This window comes from Myodes glareolus, chromosome 5, assembly GCF_982192425.1.
Source record: "Myodes glareolus chromosome 5, mMyoGla1.1, whole genome shotgun sequence".
Lineage (NCBI taxonomy): Eukaryota > Metazoa > Chordata > Mammalia > Rodentia > Cricetidae > Myodes > Myodes glareolus.
Genome location: NC_142030.1, coordinates 4,797,035 through 4,813,933, shown reverse-complemented (window position 1 = coordinate 4,813,933; position 16,899 = coordinate 4,797,035). Strand labels below are relative to the sequence as shown.

Genomic DNA, 16,899 nt, shown 5'->3' with positions numbered 1-16,899 from the left:
CAAGAAGTAAACTTGTACTTTAACTTGAGACTGTGAAATTGCAGAACGCACACATACATACACATGTACAAACACACACATAGATACACACATACTACACATATACAGACACACACATGCATATATACACACGTGCATGCACAAACACATAGACACATATACACACACATACGAAAAACACAAACAAACATATACATACATAAATACACATGCAAGTACTCGTACAAATGAAAGCACAGACTTATATACAGACACATGAACAAACAAATATACACACAAACAATTAAAATCAGGGAGAAAACAGATTACTTTAAAAAAAAAACTATTAGAATGCCAGCAACTTTTTTTTAACATTTCAATATAAAATCTTTAATGACAGAGCAGAAGTGATAAAACTTTATGACAAATACCTATGACAACCAGACCATAATAATCTAGTATTTGCTTAACAATATAGTTCTCCATCTATCTATACATAGATTTATTCATTAACCATTTATTTTAGGTTGTTGTTATTTTATTTGGGGGTTGTGCGAGCGTGTGTGTGTGTGTGTGTGTGTGTGTGTGTGTGTGCATGCACACGTGTTTACATCTCTCTGTGTGTATACTTCTCAAAGAAATCTCTGTCACTGCACTTCCTCCTGGATGCCTTGGTTCAGGTGGATGTGTAGTGACACTTCATTGTGGTTTAAATTTGCACATCCCTGATAACCAACATCGCCAAATACGTTCTCATAAACTTAAAGTCCGTTATATATCTTCTTCAGTGTAGTGTCTGTTGGGTCTTTTGCTGATAGCACACTTTTGTTCAGCAATAAAATATCCCAGAAGGCAAGCAGCAGAATAATATTTCATCAGTCAGAGTCCAATCAAGAAATTGAAGGCAAACCTGTAAGACAGATAGAAAATTTCTAATGTAATAAATAATTAACTAACAGAAGGTGGCCGGCCAGCAAATGGGCAAACAAACGAGCGGCAGTTGAGAACGCACTGCCTGTTGGGCGGAGAGGACAGTGAACTGGAGAGGAAATCAGAATCTCAGAGGTGGGTGGGAGGCCGTCAGCAGTGAGATGCAGACCACAGAGGAGAAGCCATGGTTGCCATGACAACAGAGTGCCTGCTGATGTGGTGACCAACTGGCCACTGCTGAGCCAGGCTTGTTGAGATCCATGCTCTAACACAGCCATGGAGAAGCTGACTGGAAGGAGTCACAGATGAACGAGAAAATGTGCCCCAACAACAAAAGGAAAGGGCTCCTTCTTCCTGCGTCCTGCCCCAGCCTCGCGGAGTCTCTCTAGTACTCTCTATCGGCTGAGCCTAAGGTGCGGAGAAGCTCAGTCTACAGAGGTCAGGTCACAAACCAAGAGAAGAGGGTTTCAGGGTTAGGTATAGGTATCTTAAAACTCCTTTGGGGGGGGGGCAGAACTTAAACATCTATACCCAGTCAACCTGCCACTCAAGAGTGTAGGCACAATGGTGACAATGCACCCATGAACCTAGACTTTTATACCCAGTCAACCTGTCACTCAAGAGTGAAGGTACAATGGTGACAATGAACCCATGAACCTAGACTTTTATACCCAGTCAACCTGTCACTCAAGAGTGAAGGTACAATGGTGACAATGAACCCATGAACCTAGACTTTTATACCCAGTTAACCTGTCACTCAAGAGTGCAGGTACAATGGTGACTAAAAATGAGGGGCTTTATAATCATAAAGAACTCAGAGAAGAAAATATGTAACATGTAGGTAAGCTTGGATTTTTCACACCATCAAACTGAAAATTTATCACAAGGAAACTCTCAATGCAAAAACCACTAAAGTACTTCTTTTTGAAAAGAACATTAAAACAATAGAAATAAAATGTAAAAAAATGTGATTACCAGAATTGATAAAATTGCAAGTCAATGACAAGAAAATAAATATTAATGTGATAACCAGCAGAATTGATAAAATTTCAAGTCAATGACAAGAAAACAAATATGAATGAGCAGAACAATATGAATTAAAAATGATCTAAAATAATGACAAGTCTGAAATATACAAGCTAAGGGTAATTAAACGATGACAATATTGGAAAAATGGCAGCAGTTTAAATGTTTTGTGATCTTTCATTTCATAATGGTGCAGATCAAAAACGGCCTAAAAATCCAAACAGGTAACTGACACGCCTTGAAAACACGCAGCCCAATTCTGGATGACACATCTGTTTTATTTTTTAAGTTAATATGCAAAGTCACGGATGACATTGTGGCATTTTCATACAAGCATGTCATTAAACTTCCTTCTCATCTACCCTCCCACTCTGCCCCACCATCCCCATCTCTGATCCCCCCAGGCCCCAAATGGCCTCGTTTTGGGTCTCCATTTGTATTCTGCCACACTCCCCTGTTTCCTGGCCTTTTAGAATGCTCTATCCCCTGTCTCGGTGCCTTTTCTGGTTCCATGCCCTACCATGTACTCAAACCCACATCCCACATATGAGAGAAAGTGTCTGGTGTCTGTCTCTGCTTCTGACTTATCTGCTTAACACAGCCACCTCCAGCTCAACCATTTCTCTGTAAAGGTCATCATTCTGTTTCTCTCGAAGCTAGGCAAACCCCACTGTGTCTTCCCACTGCATTTTCTTTACCCATTCACCTCTTGGTGGATGTCTGATCCCAGGCCCTAAACTGCTTCGTTCCTGGAGTGTTTCCAAGGATTCCCCACGAGCAACTGTAGGGGAAAGATAACATCACCTGAGAGACAAACTAGTTACTTTTTGCTTTGTTAGGATGGATTACCAAGTTCCATGTCTGCTCCCTTCATGACACAAACCCACGTCGCACACTGCATCTGTCTGGGCCTTCTACCTCACTCTCCCTAAGATTTGAGGGTTGTGTTCATTTTGTATTACAGAGAAACCAATCACTAGCTCACTAATAGTTTAAAACAGTAGCTACTCTGAGTTCTCTGCTCAGGTCTGAGAAGCTGCAGCTAGCGAATGAACAGATGTGTTCTCAGGGGTGGGACTCTCCTTCCAAGCACACTCAGGTTGCTCTGGGTGGATATGGAACCGATGCCCCCGTTTTCCTCTCTGGCTCTCAGCAGGCTGTTTTCTTAGCTCACAGAGCCCACAGGGCCCCCGCCATGTAGAAGCCAATAATGTAGACTTTCTTTCTATCAAATCCTCACTGAGAGATAGAGAGTGCGTGAGCAGGTGCACACGTGAGTGTGGGTTACTCAAGAGTGTGGAGGCCAGAAAATAGCATTGGGCATCATTCTTAGGGATACACTCTTTGAGACAGTTTTGCATTGGCCTGGAGCTCACCGATTTGGCTAGACCGCCTGGCTGGGAGCCCCGGGAATCTTCTATTTCTACCTCCCTGGAACTGGGTTTGCAAGCATACACCCTTCCACCTTTTCTGCTGTGATTTTAGTCGGACTTCTTTACCTCTGACCCTCAGACTGGTATTTAAAGAGGCCAGATGATTGTATCAGCTTCCCCTGCTTAAATCCCCCATTCAGGCTCACGAAGACTGCAGGCGCTACACCTGCAAAACCCTCCGCAGCACAGTGAAGGTGCGTGCCGGCAGAGGCGCCTCTGAGGACATCCTGCAGCCCCATCCACTGCAGAGAATAGGGGGACAGAGACAGAAGTTGGCATTCATGTGGCCTTCTGTGCTCTGAGTAACAAGGATCCTGTATCTCTGTCCCGAGAGCTCCATCTGCTCTGCCAGTGTCCGTGAAACAGTGCAAGCCACTTCTGAGGAAGCGGAAGTCAAACCCCAGACCTGGCACAAAACACAGGCTGGAAGTGAAAGTCTTAGCAAGAAAACGAATGACAAAGACCCCACCATGTATCTAAAGCATTGCTTTAGAAGTTTTTATGTTAACTAGATGTTGACATAGTGAACGTTTTAGACTATTGGGCTAAAATATATTATTAAAATCGACTGCACCTGGCTTTTTCACTTCTTGATGTGGACTCTAGAGAAACATGCACATTACACCTGGAAGGCATTTCTGTTACATCATCAGGCAGTACTGGTCCAAATGTCCAGCTACAACAATGAATTCCTGGGAGCTAAGACAAGGACTGTTGTCCACTAGCCCCAAGGACAACAGATTATTTGCTGGACCCATGGAATCTCCAGATTTTGTAATCCAAAGTTATTTAGGTAAGACATTATCTCATGGTATACAAAGCCTACCACCCCCAACGTTTGTTAATCTGCTCGTGTGTACATTGATTTTACCTAACTGGGATCTCTCTATACTTATGTCTTTATATTTTTATCAGGCATATAGAATAGACCCCTAACAGCAGTGGTGGGAATAGCTCAGTCGTAAGAACCCGAATTTAATGAGCAGAGCCCAATGCTGAGGGTTGCAGGGACAGACAGGTCTCTGGGACTCACTGGCCAGCCAGCCTTGCCAAATTAGCAAGCTCCTGTCTCAAAATTAAGAATAATAAGGTGAATAGTGCCTAAGGAATAACAACCAAAGCTGACCTTGGATCTCTGCATACAGGTTCACACATGCTCACATGTATCTCCTCACACATGAACATACACACAAAAAGAAAGATTCTAACACAGGAGGGAGTTGAAGAAGAGTGTTCAATGCCCATTTTAATGAGCAAGGTCAAGAGATGCTCTATAGGTTCTGAGAAACAGGGGCACTCAGCAAGCCGTGGGGCCTTGCTTTGTCACAGATCGGGTGGGAGGCAGATCAGGGAAACACTGTGCAAAGAGCAGAGTCAAGAAGAAGTCACCAGACAGCAGTGGTCGGTTTGGTTGACCCGTCGGTCAGCATGCTGGACGGAGGCTGTTTGCTCCTCTTTCCTTGGTACAGCTTGAGCATCCCTAACGGAAAATGTCTGGAACCAGAAGTGCCTCAGACACCAGTGACTTCAGCCTAAATTATGTGCACACATATAATCAAACAGGGTCTTAGGGATGGTCCCCAAATATGAACACAAAATTAATCTACCCTCCATGTGCATCTTATACGTGTGGCCTGGATGTCACTCCACATGGTATTTTAGTGTCCCCACTGCGTGATTACTGCCTGTCACGTGAGGTCAAGGGTAGGACTTCCCACTTGAGTCACATCAAAGCCCAGAGAGAAACAGATTCTGGACCATTTTGAATTTTAGATTTGGATTCACGATGTTCAACCTTTGTCTTATCCTTGCTGTCCTTGGCCAAAAAGAAAGGGGAAATATCAGGAGGAACCCCTGAGTCCTGCAGAGCTCCGTGGGGTGCTTTGTCAAAGAAGCATGTCAGACATCTGGCTACAGTGCTGCTTGTGTTCTCCACAATGGAGCTCACCCACATTTTAGCCCCACACCCCACACCCCAAATGGTAGACAATCAGGAGCTGGCAGCATCCGAATACCCACATCTGCTCCCCACTCCCCTCCACTCCAGAGAGTGGCATTCTGTAGAATCTGGAGGCAGATGCCGCAAGCTGGGGCTAAGTGGATGTGAGCAGGGGCTTGCGGCTGGCAGGTTCCCTTTCTCTCTCTACCCATGACATCTTTTTCATAACCTGAATTTCTTTAATTAAAAAACATCTGCCAACTCTTGTTATCTGCAAAGATGAGCACAGGAACTCTTGAAAAGCCCATCTGCAGAGGATGCAGGCAGGTGGAAGAAAAACCTGCTAGAGCCAACCAAGTGAGACAAGGAGGAAGAGACGCTCCCCCAAGTGTGTGTGTGTGTGTGTGTGTGTGTGTGTGTGTGCTTGTGTGTGTGTGCACGCATGCATGCTTGTGTTAATGTGTATGCTTGTGTGAGTGTGTTCTCGTGTGTGTGTGTGTACGTGCATGTGTGCTTGTGTGTGTGTGTGTGTGTGTGCTTGTGTGTCTGTGCATACTGGTGTATGTGAGTGCCCGCTTGTATATGTGCATGCTTATATGTTTGCTTGTGCAATGTGTATAGTGCATATGAGTGTACTGGTGCATCTTTGTGGTGTATATAATGTGAGTGTGTATGTATTGTGCATATATGAGTGTTATGTGTGATGTAATATGATGTGTGTATAGAATGTTTACATGGGTGAGCACATTTATGGTGTGTATGATGTGTGTATATGCATAGATGTATGTTTATGTATAATGAATATGTGTATGTGTGTTGTGTATGATACGTGTGTGTGATGTGTGGTACATGTACATGTGTGTGTCATTCATGTGTGTGCATGTATGGAATATGTATAGTATGTGGTGTGTGTGTGTGTGTGTGTGTGATGTGTGGATATGGTATTTGTATGCAACATAGGAAGCCGCAAATGGAGAGATCTTGTCATTCACCCGTCTAAAACCCTCACTTCTGTCTGAGAGCTGGAGGAAGCAGGGACCATGAACATCATACGTCTCATATACAAGTCACAAAATGATTGACACCTGTGCTAAATCTCTGCAAACACACAGAGGAAAGGCCACTGAGCTCAGAATGACTTGTTGGGATTTCCAGTACACTTTGGCCAGAGCAAATCTGGCTGGCTCAGTGGAAAGAGACGACCATGCCTTGGCTGCCTTCTTCTTTGCCCCTTGACACTTCTAAAGGGCCATCCTCAGCACTGTCTAATGACCACCACTGATATTGGAACAGAGCACACATGGGGGACACATTCTCTGGTGAGCCTATGAAGTTAATGACAGAGATGACATTGTTTGTCCTCATAGCTAATGAATCCATCTTCTCTCAACCTGGAGAGGCTGCTGCACAATGATAATTTTAAAACTCCTTAGCATTCTGTGGAAAGACTTGGAGGTTTGGAGGGAATGAATCCCACCAGAGCCCACTGCTCCCCTCTCCTCCTCTCCACTTTCCCTCCTCCTCATCCCTTCCCTCTCCTCCCTTTAATCCCTTCCTATCTCTCCCCTTTCCTCTTAGCCGCATCCTACATCACATGCCAACACTCCAGCCAAGACACCCAAGCTCCAAACGCATCCTCCACCTACAGCTACCTGAGCAAGCTGGGACTCATGTGGACACAAGAGCAGCTCCTGTGCCTCTGCAGACCTAGTCCAGGATAGAGGCAAAGCCAGCGCTATAGACACAGGGACTTCTGACCTCCTGGGCTCGGAGTGTGACCTGGAAAGTGCAGGTGGTGAGGCTGCATCCCAGAGCAGGGACATGTCCCGATCCTGCAGCTTCCTCACCCTGCGTGGAGGAGCGTTGAGGAGGCAGCTAAAGCAAAGCCCAGAAAGCGTGTGGCCCAGGCGAGGACGGTGCCATCTGGGTGCTGACTGTGATATTCTCATCCGGGTACTTCTGTTGCCACACCTCCTCTGAAGATAAATTCACATGTTGCCCTTCCCCCACAGAGACCCATAGCAATCCTCCTGCTCCCAGGGTTAAGGCCTGGGGAATGTCTCAATCTGCATCCTATTTCCCCTGATTAAACCTGAACTCCATCCCTGGCCCCTCAGATCTGGACCAAATGCATCCAGAGCAGCAGCGAGCAGCATCTGCTGCCTCTGGGTGATCTCCCATCCTGGCACCATTGAGAGGATAAAGGTCCTGCGCCTGGGCAACCCCAAAGCCCACTCTCCATCGTGGCTCATGGTGAAGAGAGCAACCTGATGGCTGTCCTTCTATCTGTCTAATGTGTTTGGTGGTATTTGACCTATTCTTTTAGTGATCCTTAGGCAAACTTCTAAACCTGAAGCCAGAAAACCATGTTCTCCTGGGGCAGTCCAGCGTTTATCACATAAGCGTAATTCTGGGCTTGTGCATTCATAGTCTTCTTGCCTAGGGTTAGAAAGAGCTTTGTTACAGGTTTAGATGACAGGAAGTAAGTAGCATTCATATACAGTGAGGGTGAGCCCCAAAGATGAGCTACTCCATTTCTTTATATTTGAAATACCAGCCTTCTTTTAAAAAATATTTCATTACGTTTATTTATTCAGTTTGTGTGTGTGAGGCATGTGTTCATGCCTTGACAGATATGTAAAGATCAGAGGAAAACTTGCAAGACTCGGTTCTCTCCTCCCATCATGGGGGTCTGGAGAGCTAACTCAGGTCACCAAGCACGGCAGAAAGCACACTGGCCTACTGAGCTATCTCACTGTCCCCCAAAGTGTCATCCACTAATGGAGATTTTTTTCTCAGTTCCCTGGACTGACGGGATCCCTCTGTGGAAGCCTCACAGCCCTTGTTCCTAACTCTCTAAATTGTATATGGTAGCAAACACAGAGCGACAACCCTTGGCTGGTGACTTAGCGGACACAAGAGTAGTTTATTGTTGATACTGTCATTTGATTTCTCTCCACTTTTCATCAAGAGATTTATAAAAATGAAATTACCAAGTAAACACAGGGTTCGGCTATTCTCTAGAAATTTCCCTGCCCCTCCCAGACAGCTCTGCTCTCCCCTCACATATTCTGGGCCAGAGTGAGGAGGGAGGGAAGGTTTCACAAGGCTTACTCTTTTCTCAAAATCTCAGTTAAAACCCAGATGAGAACAGTAGAGCTAATCCGGAAACGAAAGCTGAGTTGTGGGTTGGATCCTGCAATAACAAGGCTTCAAATGTCCTAGTCCCCCTCTGATGGCATCGTAACGTCACCAACCAAAAGGCTTCCTACAGTGGCAGAGGAGAAAACTGAAACACACAGTATTGTCCCCCATCCTGGCCACCATGGTGAAAAACCTCATAATCAGGTGTCCCACATATTTCTGCATGAAGGGATAAAGGAAACGGAGCAGGGGAACCAGGTCAAGAGGAGCAAGCTCTTGCACAGAGCGCATGAGTTGTTTTTAGGTAGAGTCAAATGAAATGAGTTTACGTAAACTCCAAACTAGCTCTTCTTTATCCTACCACACACACTTAGGGGCAACCACACTTCATAGGGCCCAGCACAGCCGCTCAACTTTATCGAAAGAAAAAGAAGAAATCCCTCTCCTCGACGCCAGTTCTCGGGCTTCTATTGGAGAGCAGTAATGAGAACAGCAACACCGAAACGAGCACGCGATCCTCAGAGCTCACAGAACTCCAAAGCCTGTACAATGTCACAGCGTATCTGCCCCCAGCCTCCCAACGTCCTCTAGGGTTCCCACTCTGGATCTAGCTCACAGTTGCTGCATTCCAAATTGTGCTTTCTTTACATTTAAAGGACCTAGCAAGACTTTCTAGGGATACTGTCCTTGAAACATGTTGGGTTGCAATTTCATAGTATCGTACAGGGCTGTCCTCCAAGCCAAACAGTTAGCATCTTCAGGAGTCCATCCAAGCCTGCTTGCCAAAGATCATCTCAGTTGGATTTGCTGTCAGTTGAATTTCCTCTCGGAAGAAGTGAGTGGGGAGTGTCATGGGATCCGCACACAGGTACTGGGTACCCAGCCACTGCTCCCGGCCGGTTGTATGGAGTTCTACCCTAATTGCACATAGCCCCTTGGTCTCTGGGAAGAACTAGAGGATATGGGGAAAGGATGAGGGGAGACGAGCCCACCTCCACAGCCATGGGGAGCCATCACCCATGCTGCGTGCATGCCTTGTAGAGTGGTTAATTTAAAATGCCTGGCACTCCTATCCCTCTGTATACTATGAATATGTTTTATTACCATTGGTTAATAAAAAAGCTTCTTTGACCTATAGCAGGGTAGAATATAACTAGACTGGAAGAGATATAGACAGAGAGTAGGCAGAGTCAAAGAGACATCATGTAGCAGCTGTAAGAGACAGATGCCGGACCCTTATTAGTAAGTCACAGCCTCATGCCTATACACAGATTAATAGAAATGGGTTAATTTAAGATGTAAGAGTTAGTTAATAAGAAGCCTGAGCTAATAGGTCAAGCAGTGTCATAATTAATATAGCTTCTGTGTGATTATTTGGGTCTAGGCATCTAGGAAACCTTGGGGCTTCCCCAGTAGGTTGAAAATTCATGTCTGTACCATGACCCTCCTGTGGCTGTTTGCAGCAGTTCCCTTCATAACTGCCAACACTCAGAAGTAACCGTGATGTCCTTCAGTAGGCGAGTGGACACATGGTGGTATATCCTGACAGCTGAACATTACTCCGCAATGAAGAAGGAACTATCCAACCATGAAGATACACGGAGTAACAGTTGCATATGAATAAGTGAAATGCATCACACCGAATGGGCTACATGATATGCTGTTAACTGTATGACATTCTAGAGAAGATGAATCTGGAGAGTAAAGAGATGAGAGGTTTCTAAGGGTTAGGAGGAGAGAAGAATGAACAGCCAAAGATGGAGGGTTTGGGGGATGGTCACATTTTATGTTGTGCTTTACTGGCTCCTGCATGTGTTACATCTGTCCGAACCCACAGAAAGTGGGACAGCAGAGGTACACTGGGGTCAAGTACAGACTCTGCATGCTAGTGGTGTGATGCTTCCCTCACGGTAGCAAATATCCCATTCTGGTGCTGATGCTGACAGCAGGGGATGCCCGGCACTTGTGGGTCAGGGGAGTGGGAACTCCTTGCCGTAGGTCCCGCTCAGTTTACTGTGAATCTCAAATGGATGTGATCTAGTTTACAGTCCACACAATATGTTTAAACTGTATGTTAAGTGGATGCACGTTCACACATATGTAAGTGTGTGTATGCATGTGAGAGAGGGAGGAACAGAGGAAGGGGGAGAGAGAGGAGAGACAGAACACACACAAAAGATGACTTAGGAGTCCAGGACACAGGAAGTCCCAGGTGGCTGACACTGAGTTGTGGCCACCACTGTGAACAAGAAACAACCACCCATGGTTAACAACTCTTGTTCACCAGGGTTCCTTCATTTTCAGGCACACATTACCACCCTTTTGGGGGGCTTATTCTGACCATGTGACCAAGTCTGGCCAACTTCATGTGACTGGAAACAGCCTGTCACTTCTTGCTAAGGCAATGTACCCGAGCCTCCAGACTTTTTCTTCTTTGCTGTGACCACTGTGTGAACACACTCTGAAGTGGAAATGCTAAAATGCCAAAGTCACTCAGATGTGGCGCTTAAGACTAGAAGGGCAACTTCCCTGGGGAATCAGCAGTGCCCACACTGAACTGTGCTTGAAGAAGAACCAGGCGTCCACTGGGCCGTAGTGGCTGAGGTTCGGGGCTGTTGCTGCCAGAGTCCAGCCTGGTCCTTCCTGACTGCCACCCAGTTGCGGTTCAGAGGTCAGGTTCACCGTGTGCTAAACAGTGCTGGAGCCCACAGTGCTGGAGCCCACATCTCTCTTACTTCACAGGAAAATGTGGACCGGCAAAGGCTGAGCCTACTGTTGAGTTCCTGTTCATGTCAGGTGAATTTGGTTTTCAGGGTTTTCTCTAGAATAAGCAACATTTGAGCAAGGGTTGGAGATTCCTGGGTAGTGTGCTTTTAGGGAGAGCAGAGATGGCTGCTATCCATCACATTGGAAAGCGGTGAGATTCCCAGAGATAGACGCCCAAACAAAGGACGCGCATTAACACGGCGAGCTGTCCAAAAGTCAGGGCTAATGTTAACCAAGATGAGCATTGCTGCGATTCCATCAAGGTGTCCTGCTATTTATTTAACTTTTCCATTTTCATTTTTTATTTGGGTAAGATAATTGCTTGTGATAAGCCTCGGGTGTGGAGAGCCGGCGCATACAGAGTGGTGGGGCGCGCTTCAGCCCCAAGCTCGGATGCGCCGGAGAAAGGAATCAATGTATTAACATATTGAAATGATCTCAATTAAGGCCCTTTAGCAGTTTTGTTTAGAAATGAGGGCCTCTCCAAAGTGGAGCGGCTACTCTCACCACCACGGAAAAGCCCGCTAGGAAGGTGATGTATTTCACAGCTTAGGGAAAGAGCTGAATAGACTGCCTAAGAGGCAAAGACCATTCTGCATTTCTCCCCCCGGGTCTGATACAGCAGGTCACCTATGTATTTGGCTTCATAATGTCTACACCTGTGCCTCCCATTACTCCTGATAATGCCAGGGCTTTGCCACTACAGCCCTAAAATAGGTATTCAACAAATAAGACGTTTGTTTGCATGGTGAATCCAGCATAGGCGTGAATATTTCAATGGATAAACCACAGTGACCTTCAGAATCTTGGGTGTCTGCTGTATGGCCTCCCTCTTCATCCCCTAAGGCACTGATCCACTCCTTCTGTGTCCTATTCTGAGCCCTCCCAATGCCAAAGAAGAAGCCAATCAGCCTTCTGTGGGGCTGGTGATGGCTTGGGGACACAGATCACACACACACACACACACACACACACACACACACACACACGGTGGCATTTACATTGAGTCTCAGGAGTGACATTGCTCTGATCTTTAAGGAAGTGAGGCCTAGAGACCAGATTTCTACGGCTATTACTAAGGACCACAGAGAAGGTGGGTGGGGCATTCTCACAGGCTCTGCTTCCTCCCGACCATCTTCTGCCTAAAGGACAAACAAAATTAATCAAAATTAAATACCTGCCCCCTTTCTGTGCGACTCTGCTGAGCTGAGAGTTATGGGAGGAGATTCTTATTTGGTATTTGAGTTAGTTACTTCTCTCATTGCTATGGCCAAACACATGACAGGAGCAACTTAAGGGGAGAGAGTTTCATTTCGGCTCTGCATGAAGGAGCTCGTAGCTAGAACAGCTCAGTCCACAGTGGTGGGAGCCTGGGACGGGACCTGCTCCCACGTTAGCAGAGCAGGCAGCAGAGACCCTGGGCTGGGAGCAGAAAGGGACATCACCTTCAAGCTCTGTCCCCCAGCGACCCACTTCTGCTAGCCAGGCCCCATGTCTCAAAAGGTTCCACAGTCTCCCGAAATAGCACCACTGGGGACCAAGTGTTCAAACACACAAGCCTGTGGGAGACATTTCACATCTAAACTGTAGCTGTACTTCTGAAGATGCTTTCCGACCAAGCACGGCCCCAGAGGGAGACAGAGAACTAGATTGTATCTAAAGGATTTTGATGCCCAATCCTGCTTAGTTAAAACAATCTATGGTATACACGTTACTTTAAACCCTTCTCTGGCCAGGATGATCTGATTTCCATTCCTTCAGACAACCCATGGCCCGCGTCTTCTTTTACCACCTAAGACTGTCTTGGCTCCAGCCATTCAGTAGTCAACAAACGTCTTCAAAGGTCCCACCTTAAACCCACAGCCTCACCCCACAGAGACCTGCCTCCCCTGGGAAGGGTAGCAAAGGAACACAGTTAGCCCCAGGCTGAGCTCCAACCCCCCAGCTGGTACAAGGTGGATCCCCCAGCTGGTCCAGCGTAGGTCTGTTCTGCCTGCCCAGGCTCAGGAGCTTTGGGAGTAGAGTCATCAGAGGCAGGCATTCAGCTTTGCTGTGGGGTAGGAGATGCAGACACCTCACAGGGCAATTGAGCCACATACAGGCTTAGGGGATCTGGTAGCCCATGGAAATTTCCACACCACCACCAGGATTGGATTCGTCTAGCCTAAGAAAACTATCTTTAGTTAACTGTCACTAAGGATTCCCATGAGTTGCAGTTGTGAAGGGCTACAAACTGCCTTTGTTAAGATCTTGGCTATGTATTCCCCAGCAGGCCTCAGATTAGCGGTTTGCTTCCCAGAACAGTGCTAGAGCAAACTGGTGGAATCTTGGAAAGGTAGACTCTGAAGAAAGGTCATAGACCAGTGGGGGTGTGCTTCAGATGGGGACTCAGAGATGGGGCTTCTTTCTTTCCATGTTTGCCTTGTAGCTGCCAAAGACAGGCAGATTCCACTGCCCCACACTGCCTCACGATGCACAGCTTCACAGGGCCCTAAGGCAATGAGATTATCACCCATGGACTGAAACCTCCAGAACCAAAAGAAACCTTCTGTTCTTTTTCAGTTGATGAGCGTGGACATTCCGTTATAGTCGAGAGGTGTTGGAGAAGGCCGCTTGTTGGTTCCCACTTGAAGCTTCTCAGCCCCAAAATAATCACACAGAAACTATATTATTTAAAACACTACTTGGCCTATTAGTTCTAGCTTCGTATTGGCTAACTCTTATATATTAATTTAACTCATTTCTATTAATCACTATGTAGCTGTGGCTTACCGGTGAAAGTTCTGGTACCTGTCTCCTGCAGGGCTACATGGCATCTCCCTGACTCTGCTTCTTTTCTCCCAACATTCAGTTTAGTCTTCCCCACCTACCTCCGTGGGGTAGTGCACAGGCTCAAGATAATTTCTCTATTAGCTAATGGTATTCACAGCATACAGAGGGGAATCCCACACCAAAGAGGCAGTAAAACGATTGTTAAGTGCAAACCGGAGAGCATCATGACGAGCTCCCAGGAGCTCATCACCCAGCCGAACACCATTCCCAAGGCCTGCATGCCTTTCCCATCCCAACCCTTCCCTGCTCCACGCTCCATGTCTCACACTCACCCTTCCCTGCCTTTTCACTATCATTTCATCACACCCGTGTGACTTCGTGTTTCACTGTCTGGTGGGTGTAGTAACCCACAGGCCGTCCTGGTGACCAAGAGGTAGAGACAGTAGATCCTAAAGCTAGCTGGCTGGCTAAACTAGCCAAACTGGCAAACTCTGGGTTCAGGCAAGAAACTCTGCTTCAGGAAAGAAAATGGAGAATGATGAAAGGTCATCTGATGTCAACTTCATGACTCCACGTGCACAAACATGCATCTCTCACGCACACACGTACATGCACATACACGCATACACACATACACACACAAACACACGCATACACACTTACACACACAAGCAGAAAAGTTAAGTAGAAAACATCTTGTTCCACAAAAATGGATACATAAGGCTTCAAAGACAATCAGGATCAAATAGTCTGCACATGTTACCTTGTGTGTTAAATAGTACAGCTTAGGTCAGTGTTACTAGTTCATCTCGCCGATAGCACTGACCCTTAGTAAGAGTGTGATTTTAAAAAGTGGCATTTCATATCTACAGTTTCTGTCCCCAAAACCATAAACCCAGGTTAATGAAAAAAATCTCGGTGTACAAGGACGCTGCCCCAACCACTGGTGCTCAAAACCTACTAGAATCATTAAATCAAGAAAGGTATAAATCACTGTCACAACCCAAAATCAGAAGACATGACAGAAGATGTGGCCGCCGATGCTGGGGTAGTACAGGGACGGCGGCTGGATCCACACTTGTGTGCCTTGGCCACAGCAAAGCCTAATGACAGAGCTCGCTGAGTCATAGCTACACATGCCAGGAATCAACAGGAAACAGAGTAGCTGTCCTGAGGGATGACACGTTACTATGGAAGCTATAGTTCACTGCACATCTGCCCACACTAACGTCAGGGAGTGTCTTAGCAGTGTTAGGACTGCTCGCTCTGCTGTTCCAAAGACACTGGGAGACTTTGTGGGGGGCGTGAGTTAGGGGGACGTGATCTGTCTGTCCGTGATTGCTCCTGTGGGTGTGCATGTTCAAGCACACTGCACTCGCCCGTGGAAGCCAGAGGACAACTTCTCTGACCTGGGACTCCCCAAGCACCTAGACACTGGGATCACAAGCATGCACCAGTATAGTCAGCTTTGTTTTAATGCAACAGTTTTATTTATTCTTTGAGAATTTCACACATGACCACAAAGTGTTTCCACCCCCATCCCGACCTTCACGTACAACTTCCGTTTTAATTAAGTCCCTAAGTCCCTTGACTGCCGTCCACACACACACACAGGTAACCTGCCAGGAGCTGCACCCCTAAAGAACACTGGCCTGTCCTCCCTTTGGCAGCAGCCATCAACGTCACTATCTTTTCAGTGGGGGGTGGGGTTCAGAGCCCCTTCCAAGTATAGTCTGGGATGCTGGCTGGCTTGCTCTTGTGCGGACACCATCAGCAGCCCTGAGTTCATGAATGCAGCCATCCTGTTATGTTCAGAGGACAATTTCACCTCCGTCTTCCCAGGCTCTTATACATCTGTTTGCCCTTTCTTCTGCAATGCTTCTTGAGCCTTGGGGATGGATAGGGGGTGTCCTTTATGGTTTCTACTAATGTTATAGAACACCACGACCAGAAGCAACTTGGGGAGGAGTGGATTTATTTCAGCTGACATGTCCCAATCATAGCCTTTTGTAAAGGAAGTCAGAGCAGGGACCTGGAGGCAGAAACTGAAGCAGGAGTCATGAAGGAATGCTCCTTACCAGCCTGATCCTGGTGGCTTGCTTGGCCTGCTTTCTTTTATCCCCAGGACCACCAGCCCAGGGGTGGCACCATCCACCGTGAGTTTGGCCTACCCACATCAATCAAGAAAATGTACTAGAGACTTCCCAACAGGGCAATAGTAGTAAAATTTCAAAATGACTTTGGCTTGTATCAAGTTGACACAAAGCTAGACAGCACAGAGGGTGTGGTAGAGGTGTCCCATGTATGACCGAGTATCCACAGATGCTTGTCATCTGTGCACTGACCACCTGTGACTCTCTGTGGTAACCACCACCCACTGCACAAAGACCCTTTCTTGACGAGGAAGGAGCAGTACATCATCTATAGGTATAGAGAGGTATTTACAGGCAGTTTGACACTAAGCACATTTTCCAACATAATAGTAACAGTAGGCTCACCCCTGGGGCCTTCCCAGTCAGGGGTTCTTGGCCAAATTTACATTACTAGCCATGAGTTTCAACTGTAGAGAAGGCCTTAAAACCTTTCCAGTCAGGGGTTCTTGGCCAAATTTACATTACTAGCCATGAGTTTCAACTGTAGAGAAGGCCTTAAAACCAACTGGAAAGTGGTTGCTTACCCCTTTGCAGAAATGTCACTATTGCACCTATGGGTATATCTCGTCAAGTCAATTGCTTGGTTTTGTTTTCCATGGGTTCTGAAAATTTACCTCGGGGTCTTCATGTTCGCAGGGCTTTATCCACCAAGCTATCTCCCTAGTGCCCCCACCATGAGACTCTTATCACTGAGTTAATCTCTTCTTTCTTCTTCATTGTCCACAGTAAGTGAAACACCACAAAGATGGAAAGAACC

General features: G+C 46.5%; 1 long non-coding RNA gene across 1 annotated transcript in view; it reads right to left on the bottom strand.

The window, feature by feature from the left end:
• Positions 1 to 347: 347 nt before the first annotated feature.
• Positions 348 to 16,899, bottom strand: part of LOC146894798 (uncharacterized) — a 50,658-nt gene continuing 34,106 nt past the window's right edge. Inside the window, exons 2-3 of the long non-coding RNA XR_015737789.1 lie at positions 2,642 to 2,716; positions 348 to 889 (exon numbers count right to left, since the gene is read on the bottom strand). This is a non-coding gene — a long non-coding RNA (uncharacterized LOC146894798). The remainder of the gene's footprint in view (positions 890 to 2,641; positions 2,717 to 16,899) is intronic.